General features: G+C 53.1%; 1 protein-coding gene across 6 annotated transcripts in view; it reads left to right on the forward strand.

The window, feature by feature from the left end:
• The first annotated feature begins 9,202 nt into the window (after positions 1 to 9,202).
• DAAM1 (dishevelled associated activator of morphogenesis 1) overlaps positions 9,203 to 14,331 on the forward strand; it is a 77,532-nt gene continuing 72,403 nt past the window's right edge. For 4 of the 6 annotated variants that reach the window (XM_072337789.1, XM_072337788.1, XM_072337792.1 and 1 more), the window contains exon 1: positions 9,203 to 9,322. The gene's annotated coding sequence lies outside the window, so the exon portion shown is untranslated. The remainder of the gene's footprint in view (positions 9,323 to 14,331) is intronic. The other 2 variants (XM_072337790.1, XM_072337791.1) reach the window with 2 other exon arrangements.

Consider the following 14,331-nt stretch of genomic DNA (forward strand, 5'->3'; position numbering starts at 1 on the left):
ATTATCGTTAAATGAGTAATTAGTGGAGTCTAATTTATTTTTAATGTGGAGAGCTGTGCCCTAGGTGCTGGCTGCCACTTGGCCAGGAGAAGAACAGTTTGCCCACTGGAGGCTGGAATGGCTCAGCATCCCCAAACCCAACCCCTACCTATCCCTATTCCCATCTCCATCCTCATCCCTATCCCTATCTTCTTTCCTATCCCCATTCCCAACATCATCTGCATCCTCAGCCTCATTCCTATTCACAACTCTAGAGCTCAACAACCCCATGTCAAAGCCTGAAGACCACTGTCTCTCACTATCAACACCTGAGGAGGTGACCATAGAGACACGCACCTTCCTGCAGGAACCATCAGCAGGAACACATTTGATCTGAGATTGTTCTCACACAGAATCTTTGCCAGGGCTAAAAATGATGTATATTGTCTGCTGAACCAGTATTACTGTTCTAGTGGAAGCTTTGAGTGTTCTGGACTTAGAGTAAATAAATAATGTAGAAAGAATAATATTGAGCTAATAAAGCTATTATCTGGGAAGATTGCAGCTTAATCTCCAGTGCAATGAAGATAATGAGTGTTGAATCATGCCCGGAGCATCCAAACTAAGTGGTAGTGGTTTTGATAAAGGATAGCAGCAGATTTTTGCTGGGACCCTACTGTTTGCCTATAGGTCTCTGGGGAGCATTGTGTCCCTACAGTGTGGGTCACCAGCAGAGCTGGCTCAGCCTCATGTTCTCATCACCTTCACCTTGAGATGATCTGGGAACCATCCAGCTTGGCTGCACCAGTGTGATAAGGATGGGGATGGGGCTAGGGGTGGGCATGGGTGTGGGGATAGGGTAGAGGTAGGGGTATGGATGTGATAGGGGTGGGGATGGGGATAGAGATAGGGATAGGGAGGGGGTAGGGAGAGGAATGGGGATAGGGGTAGGGATAGGGGTAGGGATAGGGATAGGGATAGGGATAGGGGTGGGAATGGAAATGGAGACGGGAATGCTGAGCCATTCCAGCCTCTGCTGGACAAGCTGAGCTGTGGCAATGGCTGTGTGTCACTAAAGGGTCTGGATTTGTCAGTGCTGCCAGTTCACACCACTGGCAGGAGGGGACTGCTAAATGCACAGCTTTGCAGCCACCCCCAGGAACAGCCAGTGATCCCCAGATAAAACCAAACACCCCCAGACACACCGAGGATACACAAAGGAGCTCACAGCCTCTGAATCTGGCCTTGCACCAATAAACTGTAACTTGAATGCTTTATTTGGACTGCTAAGAAAACAGCTACTCAGAAATTCTGGTGACCTGCTTGAAAGTGGGATTTTGAGGAGAGAAGTGCTGCACATCACTGCCCTAAATCCATGTAGATAATCCCGGCCTTGAACTGGAGAGCATTGCAGAAGAGGAGGATTTGTACAGCCTAAAGAAAATAAAAAATATCTCTGGAAAAAGAAAAATATATTGCCAGCGATTTAAAAGCAATCAAACCCAACCTTATGGAGATGGGGATGGAGTTGGGGATGTGTGAGTGAGTGATGGGAGCAGGCAGAGGGTGTTCTGCTTGGTGGGCCTTTGGTACTGTGCTTTTGGGGGTACTGGGGTCAGGGTGAGCTGCTCCGTGTGGGTGTCTGGGTGTCTGCAATGTATGTGTACAGACCTGGACAGCTCTGGGGAGAACTATTTGCAGCTGACAAACAAACTGAGCTTGCTGAGCCCTGTTGCTGAATCCCTATCTGCATGGCCATAAAAAGCGGGGATGGGGAGATAAATCGGTGGTGAGATTCTTGTGAGCTTGTAAACCCCCACGAGCCCCAGCACGGCTCCCAGCCCTGCCTCCAGCACCGTGGGGAGGAACGGGGGGTGGGGGGTGTTGTTTGAGCAGCGAGGGGGCTGCTGCAGCCTACGGCTTTTTTTTCGGGTGCAGTGATTTGAGCACCTCTCCGGCATCCAGCTGATCTTCCAGAGGGGCCGGGGGGAGCCCGATAGCCGATCCTCCTCGGGGTGATCGCTGTGTTGCTTTAGCAGACGCAAAGATTTCCCCTTGGAGCATTGCCAGCCGGCTTTGGGAAGAAGAATGGGTCGGATACAAAGGGGTTTTTTTAAAGCCCATTAAGTCGCCTCGGGGCTGAGCTCACGTTCCCACCGCCTGGGCGGTTGGTGCCGGGGGAGCGCCTTCGGTTCCCATCGCCTCACCCAAATGGGAAAGTTCCTGTTCCCCCTGCCCACCCTTCCCAGCCCTGCACAGGGAGGGAAGTTGCCAAGAGGGAGCTGGGGGTTCTTCTCCGGGGGGGCAGAGCATGCCTTGAATACGTCCTTTGGAGAGATGGAGGTGTGTCAGAGATGGCAGAGAAGGTGACCTCATGGAGTGACACCAGCCTGGGGTATGCTGCGTCTCCCACTGATCCATGCCAGAGTCCCTGTCCCTGTCCCACTCCTTGCACAACCATGATTTGTCCCGAAACTTAAACAGCCCGATAGTCCCATCAGGGCTTCTCTCCTTCAGGGCTTCTGGAGGCAACAACCAGCCCTAAGAGTCAGCTCTTACTCATGCTGCCTCCGTGGAAAATCTAAGAATGGGGTTAGTAATGCTGCTGTGACTAAGGAGAATGCAACTGGGAAGGTCCCCGCTGCTGCCAACGTGGCCAGGATTTCCCTATCAGCTGGCATGGAGACTCCCTGGTACCACCAGGATGAGGACAGAGCCCTGGTACCAATCCCATAACATCCCTCCATGCCAGGGGTGATGCTGTATCGACATATCAGATCCATCCCAAGTCATGTTCTCGTACAGAAATCCATTACGTGGACCTGAGGAAGCCACGGAGATATTTTGAAAGATACTGGGAGCACTCAGTCCGTTTACACAGCTGTCACGGGGCAGGGAAATGTTCCTGCTGGTGCTGGTCGCTGAGTCTTCACATTCCAGCTCTGAGGAACAAAACCTCTTAGCTCTGCACTTACCGGAGACAAACTTGAAGTTGTCTGGAGTCAGGCACTGCAAAAATGTAATGATGCAGGAGAAATCAGGGGGACCAAAATAGCCAGCGTGGTCTCATGATGCAGAGCGCCCAGCCAGATCTCGGGGTGCCGCAGGCTCTGGGTGACCCTGTCTGGATCACTGAGGACAGACTTCCAAGAGTTGGCTTAGCCAGCCAGCTCCTCATTTGGCAAAATAACATAGGCACTTAGAAGGCTGAATCATATTGAAAATTGGGGGGTAGTTAAATATTTCTAGTGCAGCTGTGCCCTTGATGAAGGCTCTTAATTCCTGTCCAACAAGCTCCTTTCCCCACTTGATGGAGACCTGGGAGGGAGCTGCCTTGTGCCCCAGTCAGGTGATGGATCATCAGCCCCCTCTGCAAAGGCAACAATTTCAGCTCCTATTATATTTTCCCTGCCTGCTTTGAAACGGGGATTTGTTTTTGGTCTGGCATCTTTCGCAGCAGTTCAGTGCAAGAAAAGTAACTTCCAAGGACAGGGCTTGTGGGTGGTGGGGGCTGTGGAGCTGCATCCCCAAGGTGGGACCTCCTTGTACTCCATACAGCACGTGCATGCACGTGGTCATTGACGCAAAGGGGAATTCGCTTACAAGCAAATTACAAATTCTTTACAAGCTTAAGGACTTTGCAGAATCAGAGCTAAATCCCAGCAGCAGCACAGCCCCAGCCCTGCCTTGGGAATGCGTTTATTTTCCTTCTGGAGGCTGCAGAGCATCATGTCAGAGCTGTGCCTCCCCTGCCAGCAGCCAGCAGCTACTGGGAGCCTGGGCTGAGCCATCTCCTTGGTGCAGCTGGAGATAAGGTCTTCAAGCAGAACCTCCCCGTGCCAATACCAAGCCACAAAAGGGCCTCTATGTGCTCTAAAAGCCTCAGATCAAAGAGAGCCAAAGCACAGCGCTGTCTCCTATCTCTGAGTTGAAGCCAGCCCTGGCTGCAGCTGATGGGAACCTTCCTGTAAGGCTCTGCACGCTCAGTGCTAGCCTTCTGCTGGGACCAGAATAGTGATTATTCTGCTGAGTGGGTCATCTGTACAACATGAAAAGTTATAACCTCGAGGAGAGATGGCCTATTTTCATCCAAGATCAATATTGTTTATGGAATTGTTGGGTCTGGAGAAGGGGAGGCTCAGGGGAGACATTACTGCTCTCTGCAACTCCCTGAAAGAAGGTGATGGTGGTGGCATGGGGGTCAGTCTCTTCTGCCTGGTAACAGCAATAGGACAAGGTGGAATTGCCTCAAGTTGTGCAGGGGGAGGTTCAGGTTGATGTTAGCTGTTGGCTGCCCAGGAAGTGGTGGGGTCACCATCTTCAGAGGTGCTCCGGAACGGTGGGGATGTGGCACTGAGGGATGTGGGCAGTGGGTACGGTGGGGGTGGGTTGGGGACCTTGGAGGTCTTTTCCAGCTTTAATGACTCTGATTCTATGATTCTATTTCACTTTTATGGTGGGGTAGGTTCCACATTCCACTGCTGCCAACAGAGACAAGGATGTCCTTCCAAGTTTCACTGGTGCAGACAGACAGCAGCTCTCCCCCGCGGACAATATGGGATCGATCTCACACAGACTGAGCTCTGAGAACATTTATAGGTTCAGTGAACAGTTAGTCCAAACAATACCATATTTAGGACAAGGAACTCACACTCTCTCAGCTGAATGTTCTCATTATGTTTTGCACCCAAGGAACAACCTGCACTGAGAACCTCCTGTTACCAGGCATTGCAGGGTTATCCTCCAAGCCCACGGTGTCCCTTTTTGATGGCTGGATGCCCATCTGCCTTGCTGCTGCTAGTGTCCTACATACCCAGCAAGGCTGCGGGCAGCTGCTGATTGGGCTTCATGTCTGAATATAGGAGCTTAATTTAATAGGCGGCTGTTGGAAAAACAAGCAAGAAAGCAACACAATGGGGCTTGATAAGCAGCCTCCAAACAGGCTCTGAGGAGGCAATTACAGGAAAATGGCCGAGCTGCTGCCATGTGGAAGTACCTCCAGGTGCTGGCTGTCCCACAGCTGCACACCCAGGCTGGCAAACCCTGGCTGTTTGCTCCACCACCAGCACCGTGTGGTTAGTGTGTGTCCTGGAGGAGGTGGGTGGGCAGGGGCAAGCACTGGGCGAATAGATCAGATATTAGGGAGGATTTCTTCTCAGAAGGAGTGGGGCTGCAGTGGCACAGCTGCCCAGGGAGGTGGTGGGGTCGCTGTCCCTTGGAGGTGTTTGAGAGCCATGCAGATGTGGCACTGAGGGATGTGGGCAGTGGGAATGGTGGGGGTGGGCTGAGGTTGGGGATCTTAGAGCTCTCAATGGTTCTACAGTTAGCTCTGTGATGAGAACAGAGATCAGAACTGTTCATCTTATTCAAACCAGGAACTTGTGTGGTCGTTTTCCCTCTTTTCTCATTAACTCATTTGCTTTCTCATCTGCTGCTGAGCAAAGAGTTCATTGCTTTCACCGGGTTGCCTATACCGAACCACCAGACCCCGCTGCCACAAGGTGGTGGTGACTCAGAGCCCACTGTTATGAGCATGAGCTTAGGACTGCTTCCCCCACAGCACATCACTCACATCTATCTCTCCTGAATGTCAGCTGCCGTTTCCTCCCTGTGTCCCGAGGTGTCCCCAGCATGTGTAGAGATGTGGAGCAGCACAGATCCTGCACAGATATCTGTTCCCCTGGGTACCCCTTCAGCTCTGTCTGTTCCTTATGATTTCTGTCCTTAACTTAATTTTTCATGGCTCCTTACCCTCCTCAAGAGCATTGGACGAAAGGTTTTGAAGGAGCCATTAGGAAATCCATATCCATTATATCCATCTCCAGATCTCTGCTGTCCTTCTGGCTGCTTCTGAGGACGGCAATAGATTTGTGAGCCATAATTTCCCTCTCCAAAAACAGTGCAGGCTTTTCCCCAATGCACTCAGAGATTTACCCAGCCTCCCAGCACTACCATCAGCCTTGCTGCTCCCAATAGTCCTTGACACCTTTCCCCTAAAACACCCCGAGAATTGCAACCTCCCATCGCTCCAGCACCAAGAGTTGGAGGTCAGAGAGCCCCAACATGCTGCGATGAGCACATCAGCATTAGCACTTTGGGTTCCTTCAACAGCCTTGTGCAAAAGCAAGCTGCTGGTGGCAAAAGCATTCTGCTCTGCACTTTGGTGGCAGCCCCTAATTATGCTCTTCCTATACGTTCCCCTCATTGGCCCTTCCTTTGTATTTATGTCTATTAGGGCCCAACCAACCTCTGTTATCCCTCGTGACCTTCAGACCTTCCCATTGATCTAAAGGGTTGTTGCTAAGAAAAAATAATAATACGATGTAGAAATAGTTTGACTTCTTATCCAGAAAAGAAATATTGACTTGAGCTATAATGTTACACACCGTTAATTCAATCTGGAGTTTTGATCTGCACTAAAAGCAATAGCAAATCCCTTGGCATGAAGGCAGTGGGAATGCACAGCATGATCCTGCAGAGAAGAGATGGCAGTGCCATGCACAGCCGTCAGGGAAACAGGAACCTCTGGGAAAGTGATTTATGACTTCCCAGCTGGCAGGCAGAGGGTTGCACTGCTTGAGAGGATGTTATCATGCATTGTGAAAGCAGCTGGGATATGGATCTTGTGTGCCTGTCCTCACCTGCGTCACCAGCCTGGTGGCACGTTATCTGCAGTGCTCGTCTGCTGGTGGGGAAGGAGAAGGGAAGGGATGGAGTGGGATAAGATGGGATGGAACAGGATGCAGTGGAATGGAATGGAGTGAAGTGAGATGGGATGGGATGGAACAGTGTGGGGTGGGATGAAATAGGATAGGATAGGATAGGATAGGATAGGATAGGATAGGATAGGATAGGATAGGATAGGATAGGATAGGATAGACTAGGATAGGATAGGATAGGATGGAATGATATGGGATGAAATAGGATGGGATGGGACCGAATGGGATGAAACAGGAGAGGATGGAACAGTGTGGGATGGCATGGGATAAGATGAATCATAGAATCATAGAATCACTCAGGTTGGAAAAGACCTTGAAGATCATCAAGTCCAACCGCAGCCTAACCAGTAGCCTATCTCTTAAAAAACAACCACAAAACAATACCTCAACAACAAACCTCTGCTAAATCATATCCCTGAGTACCACATCCAAGCGGCTCTTAAACACATCCAGGGATGGCGATTCAACCACCTCCTTGGGGAGCCCATTCCAGTACCTAACCACCCTTTCTGTAAAGAAGTTCTTTCTAATATCCAACCTAAACTTGCCCTGGCGCAACTTGAGGCCATTTCCCCTCGTCCTGTCACAAGTCAGTAGTGAGAATAGACCTGCCCCACTCTCACTGTAAGAACCTTTCAGGTACTGGAAGACAGCAATAAGGTCTCCCCTCAGCCTCCTCTTCCTCAGACTAAACAGCCCCAGCTTCCTTAGTCTCTCCTCATAGGGCTGATTCTCCAAGCCCTTAACAAGCCTCGTTGCCCTTCTCTGGACCTGCTCCAGTACCTCCATGTCCTTCTTGTGCTGAGGTGCCCAAAACTGGACACAGTACTCGAGGTGAGGCCTCACCAATGCTGAGTACAGGGGCAGGATGACTTCCTTAGTCCTGCTCACCACACCATTCCTGATACAAGCCAGGATGCCATTGGCCTTCTTGGCCACCTGGGCACACTGCTGGCTCATATTCAGCCGACTGTCCATCAGCACACCAAGGTCCCTTTCCGTCTGGGAGCTTTCCAGCCACACCTCCCCAAGCCTGTAGGATTGCCTGGGGTTGTTATGACCAAAATGCAGGACCCGACACTTGGCCCTGTTGAAACTCATTCCATTAACCTTGGCCCATCGATCAAGTCTATCAAGGTCTCTCTGTAGTGCCCTTCTCCCCTCAGGCAGATCAACACTCCCTCCCAGCTTAGTGTCGTCTGCGAACTTACTGAGGGTGCACTCAATCCCCTCATCCAAATCATCAATGAAGATGTTAAACAGAAGCGGCCCAAGCACCGAGCCCTGGGGGACGCCACTTGTGACCGGCCGCCAACTGGATTCCACTCCATTGACCACAACTCTCTGGGCCCGGCCATCCAACCAGTTCTTCACCCAGCGGAGCGTGCACCCATCCAAACCACGGGCAGCCAGCTTCTCTACCAGAATGTTATGGGGGACAGTGTCAAAGGCCTTACTGAAGTCCAGGTAGACCACGTCGACAGCCTTTCCCTCATCTACTAAGCGGGTCACCTTGTCATAGAATGAAATCAGGTTAGTCAGGCAGGATCTACCATTCATAAACCCATGCTGACTAGGCCCGATCCCATGGCTGACCTTTAGTTCGTCCATGATGATACCTGAGATTATCCTTTCCATAACCTTCCCAGGCACCGAGGTGAGACTGATGGGCCTGTAGCTGCCAGGATCATCTTTCCGGCCCTTTTTGAAGATAGGCGTCACATTTGCCAGTCTCCAATCCACCGGGACATCCCCAGTCAGCCAAGACTGCTGAAAAATTATGGACAGTGGTTTGGTGACCACATCCGCCAACTCCCTCAGCACTCTAGGGTGCAACCCATCCGGCCCCATGGACTTATAAACATTCAGCTTTCTAAGTAGATCCAGAACCATCTCATCACGGATCACGCAAGGCTCTTTTGGTTCCCCCTTCCCGTCTACCAGTGTAGGGGGCTGCGTTCCCAGGGAGTTACAAGCATAACTATTGAAGACCGAGGCAAAGAAGGTATTAAGTGGAGTGGAATGGAGTGGGATGGTATGGGTTGGAACAGAGTGGGATATAATTGGATGAAATGGGTAGGGTGAAATGAGATGGGATGGAATGGGATGGGATGGAATGGGACAGGGCAGAATGGGATGAAGTGGGATGGGATGGAACAGAGTGGGATGGGATGGGATGGGATGGGATGGGGTGAGATGGGAGAAGAAGGATAGGGTAGGATAGGACAGAATGGGATGAAATGAGATGGATGGAGCTGAATGGGATGAAATGGCACGGGGTGGAACAGAGTGGGATGGCATGGGATAGAGCGGGATGGTATGGGATGGAACAGAAACGTGATAGAATTGGATGAAATGGGACAGGATGGGATGGGGTGAGGTGAGATGGGCTGAGACATTTCTCCATCACCCCTTTCCGATCCTCTCCCTGCACAGACTACAACTCCCGGCGGCTCCGTGCCGTGGGGGGGGGGGGGGTCACGGCTGCGTGACGTCATGGCGCGGGGGGCGGTGCCGTGCGGCGGAGCGGGGCGGGGCGGCCGCGGCCCATTGTGGGCAGGGGCCGGGCGGGCTCCGCTCGGCGCAGCGCCGGCAGGTACCGGGTCGGTGTCGGCTCCCGCTCGGTGAGTGAGCCGCGTCGTGCTGCTCGGCGGGGGATCGGGGTGGCTGTCTCGGTTCCGCGGGGGTTGAGCCTCCCACCTATCCCGGCGCTCCTCGGGGCCGTACCGTGCTCCCCACCCCCCCCCCCCCACCCCAGCCCTCCCCCTGAGGCGCTCCGGCTGTGGGGTCCCGCATTGGCGCTGCGGGGCTCCGGGCTGCGGGGCTCGGGCGGGGCCGCGGCGGTGGGAGCGGGGCGGGGGGGGCTGCGGGATGCGGCGCTGCCTTCGCCATGGCAACGCCGCCCTGTTCGGTTGGATGGAGCCCGGCGGGGGGCGAGCCCCGCAACCCGGTGGGGGATGGGAGTGCTGGGGGTCCCTGCCCCGCCGTGCCGGGCTGTGGCGGGGTGAGAGTCCGCGCCGCGATGTGGGAGCGGGGTGGTGGGGTGTCTCGTGGTGGGGATGGCTGTGTCGGAGGGTGGGGTGCGGCTTTGGGGCTCCAGCCGTAGAGCAGCAGGTTGGCGCTGGCACCGTCTTTGCCGGGCGGAGGGTTTGCGAGAATGGGGTCGGTGGTCGTTGGTGCGGTGGATGAGGACGATGCCCTCCCCGGCCTCCCTGTGGGGACAGCCAGCTGCATCGGTGTTTGTGCTGGGTTCCACCCGTGGGGGCTGCGCTGCCTCGCGTGCTCGTGTGGAAGGGGCTTTTTGCATCTCTTTTGCATCAAGGTTAATGGAAGGCAAAGCCATGCTGGAGTGCTCCTAGCTAAAGCCGAGCAGTGTGGGCCTGTCCCAATGCTATGGGACGTGGACGTGCTGGGTCCCGGTGCCAGCGCCCTGCTGGGTTCATGCAGGCTGGTTGCTGCAGATCTCCATGCCGTGCCACCAGCCAGCTTCTCTCTGCTGCACGGATGAGGCTTTCTTCCCTCTCTAGAGGCTGGTCCTGATACTGCACACAGAACCCGGCGGCGTTCCCTGCTGAGGCCACCTCTGTGAGCTGTGACACCGCCTCGTTTAACTCCCTCAACCCAGCCATGGGCATCCTGAGGCACTCAGTGTCCCCAGTTCGTAGGGTCCTGCAGGCCCCTTTGCCATTGGCCTCCTTTCCCTGCTGACACCCCCTTGGTTAATGAGTGACTCAGGTCCTTGGGGCCAGCCCAGTGTGGCCTACAGCCTCCTGTGTGCAGGGAGCAAGAGCCAAAGTCCAGGATCTCTGATGGAGAGCAAGGTGAGAACACAGAGCAGCAGGAAACAGGGAGGCTTCCTCCTCCTCATCCTCCTCTTTCTTCTCATCATCCTCCAGCCGGGTCACTGCATGCGGCCCTGTGGTGTTTGGGGCTGGCTGCTTCGCTGCCTGGCCTCCGCTCCGAGCAGGAAAACAGGATGGATGAGGTGTAAGAGCAGTGCCAAATCTGCTGCCCTGGGCTGGAAGTGGAGTCAGACCAGTCCTGACCTGAGCCAGCGCCTTATCTGACCCTTTGTTTTTGGGAGACAGCAGGAAGGGCTCTGTAGATGGGACGGCCACTAGGACCGGGTCATGGTTATCTCCTCCTGCTTCTGTTCTTTGTTTTGGCTTCTTGCCCGTCTCCTTCTGAGCTGCGTCATGCACTCCTGTGTGGGTGTCATGTACCTGCTGTCCCCAGGTCCCCTCGTTCCATTCCATGGTCTCCACACCTCTGCCATCGGCACTGCTATTCTGCCAGCCTCAGTGCCACTGAAATCCAGTGCAGGGGGCAGGCAGCCCTGCGCCAGGCAAATGTCAGTGCAACAATGCCTTTAGCTAAGCAGCAGCCACCAGCTTTCTTTTAGTAGCAGAGTTGGGGATCCCACTTGATCTCAGGCTGCCCAGGGAGGTGGTGGGGTCACTGTCCTTGGAGGGCTTAACAACCATAACGATGTGGTACTGAGAGACGTGGTCAGTGGGCATGGTGGGGGTGTGCATGGGGACCTCATTTTCAACTGGAATGATTGGAATATTAGCAGCTGGTGTTGCAGCCCTTGCACTGACCCTGCTTGCTGGGTTTATAGTGGCACAAAAAGCGACACACCTACTGCATTTACAACCCAAAGGTAGCTGCCGGTGATGCGGGCAGATGCACCACGTAGGGCGGGTGGTCTTCTGTGTCAATATGTGCCGAGCTGCTGCTGCACGGCTGCTTTTATCTCTGAAGTATTAATAAACGAGGCTCGCTATTTATATGGGTCTTTTTAAGAGCCTGGCGGGGCTGCCTGGAAGGCTCGCGTGGCACTGCAAGCATTCGGGGCTTTTTTGTGCATGCTTCAGCAGTAGATAAGCAAGGGCATCCAGCTGTCAGCTTCAGAGATTGCCAAAGCCTGCTCAACGGGATTTCTGCAGGCTTCTCTCACAAATGAGGATTTTGTTGGGTGCTTTGGTTTCTGACTTGATGCTGCTGATCAAATATCTCAGCTTGGCTTCAGAAGGCTGCTTTGGATTGAGTGGTGAGGCTCGTGCAGAGCAGGGCGTGCTTGTTCTGCTGTAACTGAGTGGGACTCGGTGTTGACGCTTCAGCCTGCATCTTCTTTTTGTTTGAAATGCACATCTTTCTATCAGTAATTCTTTAAATAAGGGGCAAAAACCCCCCTTGCGTTCTGCTGCTGTCCTATCAAGCTTGCATCGACCTGCTGGGCCAGCTGTTCTGTTGCAAGTTGTGATGGTGGAGCGCTGTAACATTCAAATGATGTCGGCACTGATTTCTTTTTCCTCCCCTTTGAGTTAACAGTGTGTGTACTTTTCACCTCTGCACAAAGACAAATGTTGGTGTTGCGCTGAAAAAGAGCTGATCTGAATGGAGACCTGGAAGTTAGAGAAGAAATACCGAGCGTCTGACCCTAACTTCTGCACTGGTTAAATCTATATGATGTAGCAGTAGTAGTAGTGTAGTAGATCACTTACTCTTCATGCTTCCCATACTAGGTGATGGGAGAAACAACTGATGAAGGTTTGGAAAACAGTTCCATGTGCCAGCAGTGGCTTTTTTTTGCCTATTGCATGAGCTCTGCTCTGCATGTTGGCCCCAAATGACTTATTTCTTGCATTAAATAGGAAGTTGGAAATAGCAAGTTTTTAGCCTGCTGTGATTTACCCTTGGTTCTTTTTTTTCCCCTTGCTGCCCTCTGTCTGAGCCAGGCTGGGAAGGAAGCCGTGCTGGTGCTGCCTTGCTCCTGTCCCATTGGGAGATGAGCTGTGCTCAGTCCCTCCTGTCACTGTGCATTGCAGCGCTCTGGAATATGTTGAAGAACCAGAAGTTCTGGGGTGGCGTAGAAAATGTCAACTCAGTGAGTCATACAACTTTCAGATCTCTGTGTGGCCTCTGAGGAAATAAAGAAAAACAAAAACCAAAAGCAAAGGAGGTGGGGATGAGGAGCAGCTTGACACCCCATAGTTACCTACTTGGTTGAGTGGAGACTTTGGTGATGTGAGCTGACAGGGTTTGTTCTGAGTGGCGTGGCCTGAAAACCAGCCCCTGAAATTACGGCAAAGCAAATGAACATTATGAGTGCTTTCCCATTGGTGAAGCCAGTTGGGGCTGTCCTCTGCGATGCCCCAATCCCACATGAATCACCCATCTCCATGCTTTGTTAATGCTTCCTCCAGTGCTGGGCCCACAGCCTCCGCCTTTTGTTCCCTATTTGCAAAATGGAAGAGCTCTGTGCCGCCGGGAGCACCTGCACCAGAAAGTCACTTCCTACATCAGCAAAGTGGATGGGGTGGCCCAACCTGGTGGTGCTCGCTGATGAGTCACTGTTGTGAGTCACTTAATTACTCCATAAATTACTGTCTTTGACCGAGTTGCATTGACAGTGCAGAACGTTGCTGCTGGAGGTGGAGTGGCGTGGACCCTGTCACAGGTCTGTCACTGTGACAGAGCTGGTGGCAAGCATTAGTTAGCCCATCGAAGCTCAGTTCTGGTGCTCACTTGTGTCTTCCTGAAGGCTGGCTTGGTTGGTTTGCTGCCATTTGGATGGTTTTAAGTCATTTTGGAGCTCTCATTCTGAACCCTTCCCAACCTGGCTCTGAGGACACGCAGTACTGCATCTATAGAATGCTGAACAAGGGGTGATGTGTTGTTGGTTGGAGGCATCTTCATCTCCCTGAGCCTGCCCTCACCACGGCAGCATCCTGCTGAGCACCAGGGCCGTGCATGTCACTGCAGGGCTCCTCGCCGTGCCAGACAAGTGGCTTCATGTTGCTCCTCCTGCATTCCTTTGGTGAGCATTGCTCAGCTATGCACTCCCAGCTACGTGCTGCTCACCTGAATCATGTCTTCATGTGTGTGCACAGCTTCACCACCCAAAAGCCTGGGTCGTACCTCTCTGGGCGGCTCTGGTCAAGTTCAGGCATTTTTACAAGGGGGTGAATGAGATATTGCTCTAAGGGCATGGTGGGAGAGCAGCAGCAGTGCCTCGGTGCAGGGGCTGCTTCTGAGCTCTCAGGCTGACATCTTGCCTTCAGATTCATCTGCAAGAGCTGGTCCGAGCCACCCATTCCCCAGGGCTTGGGATGTCCCAGACTGGGACTCCTTGTTCCTCATTGCACAGGCAGAGCCCCAGCTGGAAATTTGTCATGCAAAGCTCCAAACCCATGTGTGTATGTACATGCATGGCAGTGACATGAAGAGAGCAGAAAGAGACCCAATTAACTCCCTAGATGTGTGCCCACCGCTGGGGATGTGCAAGGCACAGTGGGACCTCTGGGTGCTCCCAGTGCTACTTTCCTGTCCTCACAGCATGGGGTGGGTTTGGGGTACGTCTGCCAGGGCAGCTTGGAGCTGCGCTGTTCACAGGCTGATGTCAGGGGGTTTTGCATGGAATATTAGCAGCTGTTCTTACCTGTATGCAGAGCTGAGCTACGTTTGACAGTTTTTAGGAAGGCGCTGTAGGGGGTGGATTCCTTCAGTGCATTAGAGGAGATGGGATTGCTGGCCCAGGGGAGGTCCTGTGGGCACATGGGGCATCCCCAGCGCTGAGCTTTAGGGAGTGGGCTGTCAACAAGCAGGAAAAATGCCCACACACTTCTTG

This window comes from Excalfactoria chinensis, chromosome 5 (assembly GCF_039878825.1).
Source record: "Excalfactoria chinensis isolate bCotChi1 chromosome 5, bCotChi1.hap2, whole genome shotgun sequence".
Lineage (NCBI taxonomy): Eukaryota > Metazoa > Chordata > Aves > Galliformes > Phasianidae > Excalfactoria > Excalfactoria chinensis.